This window comes from Cyrtonyx montezumae, unplaced genomic scaffold, assembly GCF_038088225.1.
Source record: "Cyrtonyx montezumae isolate F1298 unplaced genomic scaffold, pur_monq_1.0 scaffold_3, whole genome shotgun sequence".
Classification (NCBI taxonomy): Eukaryota; Metazoa; Chordata; class Aves; order Galliformes; family Odontophoridae; genus Cyrtonyx; species Cyrtonyx montezumae.
Genome location: NW_027072034.1, coordinates 36,321,583 through 36,327,582, shown reverse-complemented (window position 1 = coordinate 36,327,582; position 6,000 = coordinate 36,321,583). Strand labels below are relative to the sequence as shown.

Below are 6,000 nucleotides of genomic sequence, written 5' to 3'. Positions count from 1 at the left end.
ACAGTGATTGTGACAAACTTTAAGGAAGAAGCAGCTTCACGTTGTGATAATGCCTCCGCGTTCGTCTGATGGATGATGAAGAAATAGAAGGAAAGCGGAACTGCAAATCGGAGAACGCTGTGAGAAAGGTAAGCAAGTTTTAAATAGAGGAATTACTTCTGGGTTTGTTGTGTTTTATGGAAACGGGGGGGAAATAGACACCCTCGGTTTTGCTTGCTTTCAATTAGCAGCACTTCAGCTACGGAATAAGACGTACGTGAGCACCACCTAGAGGAAATGTTTCTAGACAGTTTCCCTTTGATATTCCTGAAGGTTAGTTCCTCGACCCTTACTGCCTGGCTCACTGTCCTGCCGAAGAGGGGAAGCAAAAAAAAACACAATAAACCGCGTTAGTTTTCCACACACACGAACGTCCCTGGGCCGCCGTCCCCTCACGCGTTCAGAGCGTTTTGTGCAGCAACGAAACGACACCAAGGGGCGGGAGGAGGGGCCGGCCCGGGCGGGAAGGGAAGGAAGGGAAGGGAAGGGAAGGGAAGGGGCGGCAGGCATGGGACGGGCGGCGGGAGGAGGGGCTGGGTCGCAGGAAGGGTGTTTCCCTGCGCGGCTCCCAGCGCGGTGACTCACGCAGGAAACTCCCCGCCGGGCGCGGCCCAGGAGCGAGCCGCCGGCCCAGCGCCGCTCTCCGCCGAGCCGAGCCACGGACCGGTCCCCGCCGCCGGGCAGCGCCGTTCCCGGGAGCCGGCGGCGCCGAGCGGGTGAGCAGCCGCGGCCGCGGCGCTTGTCGGGCGGCGGAGCGGCCTGGCCCGGCCCGGCGCAGCGCCGCGGCGCTCCGGGTGCGGCCTCGCCCCCTGCCCGCTCCGGAGCGCGACTCCTCCCGGTGGCCGCCCCTGGGGCTGTTGGGTTGCGGTCGTTTGGGCTGGCTGGGGGTGGGGGCCGTGAGCCCCCGCTGACTAGGTGGGAGATGCATTTCCGCGCCGTTTGGCGGAGGGTCTGGGCAGAGTTTGGGTAGGTGCGTCGTTATGTGTAGCAGGGAGACGGGCTGCGGAGCGGGCGTTGGAGAGGAGGAAAGCTGTCTGCGAGGGTTTGTCCGTAGGTCATCCAGCACGGTGCTGTAATTGTGGGGGATTCTGAAAATTTACCCGTGGGGCGTCCCTAGTTAGAGTGTTAGAGTGGAGCTTCTGGTAATACCGTGAGGTAACTTTCCGTTTTCTGCATTGTGCAGAAAAATTGCGTTTATACAAAGAGGCTTTCTTTTTAATGTTCAGACAGGGTTTGTAAGCTGTGTGGTGCTGGTCCTCACTCCAGCGCTCTTCTCCTTCTTGTCCTTATCTCACGTTTCACTGCATCTTTTCAAAAACCGTGTCCTTTTCAGCACAGAGCTCCTGGCCTAGTGCTGGATGGAGCCTGAGTTCGGTCAGGTCCTGAGGAGGGTCGCGTGGAGTGGAGTGTTGTTTGAATTGTGCCCAACAGGTTTACCTTAAAGCTTCTGACTGCAATCCCTGCTCATTGCAGGGAGTTCAAGTAGGGTGACCTTTAGAAGACCCTTCCAACTCAAATGATTCCGTGAGCTCTGAACGTAATGTTGTCGATTGAGTGAATCTGAGTTACAGAAATTATCCTTTCAAAATCCTCATCGTGGAATGAGAATGTTTCACAGGCTGGATTTGTCCTTTTTTGATTCTTCTGAGCTTGTTTTACATGGAAGAAATTGTATTTCTTTAGTGTATGATGTACTCATGATATTTCAAGTATTCATTAACAAAATTAATGGTTTTTAAGTTTGCTTTAGGAAGAAGTCTGCCCCAGGACTTGAACCTACAGGCTTTCTTGACTTGCATAGAGCTTAAGTGTAAATATGTAATTACGGGTATCAGTTCCAGCTGTATGATTTATGTTAAAAGTTAGTCTGATGTGCTCCTTGGTTTTGGTTAATACTTTGTTCTCTGTGAGAGAGACCTGCCTTGGAAGCTGACTGGCTCCTGAGAGCGGTTGTCAGAATCTTTCCATAACCTGCTTCTCAGGATCATCAGACTTTTATTTCTTGTTCTGCTTCTCAGAGGTTTGAGGTACTCAGACCGAGGTTTGTTGAAAGCGTGAGAGCTTCAGAGCAGTCGTACAGGAGCTATGAAGTTACATAAGGTGGAACAAAAAGCCCTCATAAAGCTCTTGAGACTCAAGGTTTATTCATCTGTTGGCCTGGAAGCTGCACTGTTATACAAGAGAAAATGAATTTTAGCATAATTTCCTTATATATTTTACATGTGTGTGGGGAGAGTTTCATTTTACAGTCATCTCTCTGCATTCCTGTTGCAAATTCTTCTTGTGGTTCCTTTGCTGTGCCAACAAGTAAAAGTAAACTTCAGAGTTGGGCATGGCATTGTGTCACAGCACAAGTCAGCCACAGGATTGACTTGGCTTCTCTTTCAACAGTGACTGTGGGTTTCTGAGCTGTTGTTGTTTGTATGATCCTAAATAGCTGTACTTATTTACGGCAAGCCCCAACTTAGTAAGCAATTGTTCCTGAACCAGATTCGGTGCTTTTTTGTGTGTGTGTGTGGGAGCTTGACAGAAGTGAAGTGTGAACGACCAGTGAGGTGGTTCAGCTGAATCCATCCGTGCGTGTGTGGGGGAATGTGATTCCTTTAAATGCTTCTGAGTTTTGTTATAATTTGAGAGCAGGTAGTAAATGTAACAGATTTGGAAACTCCTGGTATTTAGAATATATAACTTGTTGCAGCTGGCCTCTGATAGACTGAATAACCTCATTCCTTTTTTTTTTTTTTTTTTGTGTTGGATTTTCGTTCATTGAATCATAAGGCTGGAAAAGACCTCCAAGATCATCCATTCCAACCTGGAAATTTGGCTGTGTTGTTGCTTGACTATGTAACAAACTCACTTACATTTGGCTTGTATGTGTGCACAGCTGTGGCACAGGAACATGGAATAAGAAGGTTTCAACATTGTGAAACAGGACTGTGTATCCACAAAAACTCACTGAGAATTTAGTAATGGTATTTTAAGCTACAGACAACAGCTCAGGGCACTTCAGTGCTATACATTTGTCCCTAGAGACTTAGGTTTGTAGGGATCGGGGATACAGTTTGCTGTGTGGTACCAGTAGCTCAGAGTACTGCATGCTTGCTGTATGCTTGCACTAATTGACATCTGATGTAACGAAGGTAAGATGCATTGGTGTGACTTGTGTTTCTTCTCACAGAGAAATAAAGGTGAATGTGATGGTCCTTGGAACTGCAGAACTGCTGCCTGGCCCAAGTGGAATTGCACCATTACTTTGTGCTCAGACCAGCTAGTGGGAGTTAGATTCTTCCAGTTCAGTAGTGTCTCCCTCAGCAACCTCTCACAGGACGGCTTTCTGTAGGTCTGTCTTTCAGAGTGTTGATCAAGAAGTAATAGAATAAGCAAAAAAGTTGGTAAGCTCAAGAATTACTCATTTGGAGCACAGAATGCCTTTTCTCTTTCCATTCCTCCACCCAAAGGCATGTTAATAATTTAGAGAAAGGGTGGACTTATGCTTTTTAGGTGACTGTCTCTCAGAAATAATTACTAGGGTCGAGACTCTTTAATGCTGTTATGAATGAATGCAATATAGAGTAAAGCAGTGCTGTTGTTTTAAGAAAAAAATAGCTCGAAAGTTCAGGGACAGCAAAACATAGATTGCTGCAGTAGCATCAGGGGGGCATTAAAGGGATGAGGTAAATGAGTGTAGCAGAACAGATCTTGACACACCTCGCCTGGAATAAGACTGGAGTCAGAGCTTCAACGTCCTACCTGGAAGAGATTCCAAATATTGCAGAAGGGTTTTTAATATGTGTGTAAGTTTAAGATTCATGTATTTTTTATCTCATGTTCATGTAGAGTATTATCTCAGCTAGGTAAGAATTTAAGAGCAAATCAACACAAAGCCCCTCAGCCATCTAGCCACACCAATAGCACTTATGCATTTTTCATATAGAGAGGACTTGTATCAGGTTTGAGGCTTACGTATACAGATAAACCAAGGAAAGCCCTAGTGAATTCTTCTAGTGTGAATGCCATTGCAGATTAGTTGGGTGCTGCTGCCCAGGCTGCAGTGATTATACTCTTCCTCCTTGTTCACACGTGTAGGATTCATTTGCAGTGAGGAGTTACACAGCCAGGCTTTTGCTGTGTCATTGATACAAACTCTCAAACAAAGCAATCAGAATCAGTTTCTCATTTTTGAAGTGAGTAGGTCACACTGTACTTGAGATTTCTGTGATGGGGAACCTTGATCAGAGTGTGGGTGTTGTTTAAAGAAAAAGGGATTCAGGAGTGTAAATAGCAATGTTGTGTGGTATTTGCCTGCGGGGAACAGAAAATGTCTAGGTAGCAGCGTAGGCTTTCTTCATAAGGAGGGTTTTGCCTACTTGGAGAGTTCTGTTTCTTCCTCTGCATCCTCGGGAGTCCTGTTCTAAAGTGAACCATTTTCCTGATGCAGCCCTCCTGGGATTTGTGGTGTTGCTGGTTGGGATAATTCAGCTCCGGAATTCTTAATTTTCCCTTTTACATTTACTGGGCCTTGTTTGTTTTCAAGCTGCTTTTTGAAAGCTGAGCTATATGTCACATCTGTTGCATAAAGCGTTGTCAGCTGCCTCCTGCTTCCTTCCATCTTTTATTTTAATAAGGTGGGTCAATAAATGATGTGAAAAGCATTTTTATTTGTTCCTTCAGTTTATGCTAATCTGTTGCTTAGGAACACAGAATAGCTCCACTCCTGCAAAAAGATACCACACTGCATTAATCCCCTTCACAAAAAGGCAGATTCTGTCAACCCAGCACTGAAAAAGAGCATTCACGCAGAGCAGATCTGGCATATTGCTTATCTCTGAAGCAGTTTACTTATCAGTGTAATAGCACTGTTTCTGCATAGTCAGAATACACAGTTGATCAGCTGCTGCTTTATGAGGTTTAATTCATAGAAATGTAGAACATCCTAAGTTGGAGAGGACCTGTAAGGATTGTAAATTCAACTCCTGGCTCCACACAGGACCACTCAAAAATTGGACTGTAAATTAGCACAAAATGGAAGTGAAATTTTTAAATGTATCTTGGAAGTTTGGGGGGAAAAAAGAAAAGATAAAAAAAGCAAGAGCATCATGGGCATTGCTGTACTGCTCTTGGAAGGGGAAATGCATTCTTTTTGTTAACTCTTACCTTTGGGGGCCTTTTGTGATCAGCCTCATGGTTTATCCGGAGTAGAAACATTGAAAGGAGTACTGAATCAATTTATCTTCATAGAAAAATGATTTAATTAGTTTTCTGCAAGCCAGTAACATAGAAGAATGATGCCAGCCACACCGCTGCACATCAGCTTGTGCTCCAGACACCTCACAGCTTTATTGCCCTTCTCTGGACACGCTCCAGGGCCTCAATGTCTTCTAGTGAGGGGCCCAAAGCTGAACACAGTACTTGAGGTGTGGTCTCACCAGAGCAAAGCACAGGGAGGATGATTACTTCCCTGCTCCTGCTGGCAACTGTTTCTGGTACAAGCCAGGGATGTGCTTCTTTTCCCTTTCCTTAAATGCCATACTTACAGAGAATGTAGAATTTTCCTTGTTTTTATCATTGTGTCCTGCCCTATAAAGTAGAATAAACCTTGATCTATTTATTTTTCATTTATTTATTTAAGCTTATTTAAAAAAAAAAAACACAAAACCAAAACTCATGTAGACATGTTCAGATTCCTGAGTTGCAATGCAATTGTGATTGTCAGTACCCACGCTAGGCTTAATTTAAGGTTCTTCATTTCATTTGAAATTTAAAGCTACTTTACAGACTTGAGAAAGAAGAGAGACAGTGTCAGAGGAAGTACAGTTTAAAGAGCAGACAGACTTCCTTTTTGTCTTATTTTGAGCCTGGGAACATGCAGAAGCTCTTGGAAATGCAGTGCATCTATTTAAAAATAAAATGAGAAATGCGTCCAGTGGCCTGTAGAAATACAGAATCTCTTCCCAGCACCTG

The 6,000-nt window shown here is 45.1% G+C and overlaps 1 protein-coding gene across 2 annotated transcripts in view; it reads left to right on the top strand.

Moving 5' to 3' along the window:
• Window positions 1-641: 641 nt before the first annotated feature.
• Window positions 642-6,000, top strand: part of CYFIP1 (cytoplasmic FMR1 interacting protein 1) — a 59,528-nt gene continuing 54,169 nt past the window's right edge. Inside the window, exon 1 of one of the 2 annotated variants that reach the window (XM_065741229.1) lies at window positions 642-755. The gene's annotated coding sequence lies outside the window, so the exon portion shown is untranslated. The remainder of the gene's footprint in view (window positions 756-6,000) is intronic. The other variant, XM_065741228.1, reaches the window with a different exon arrangement.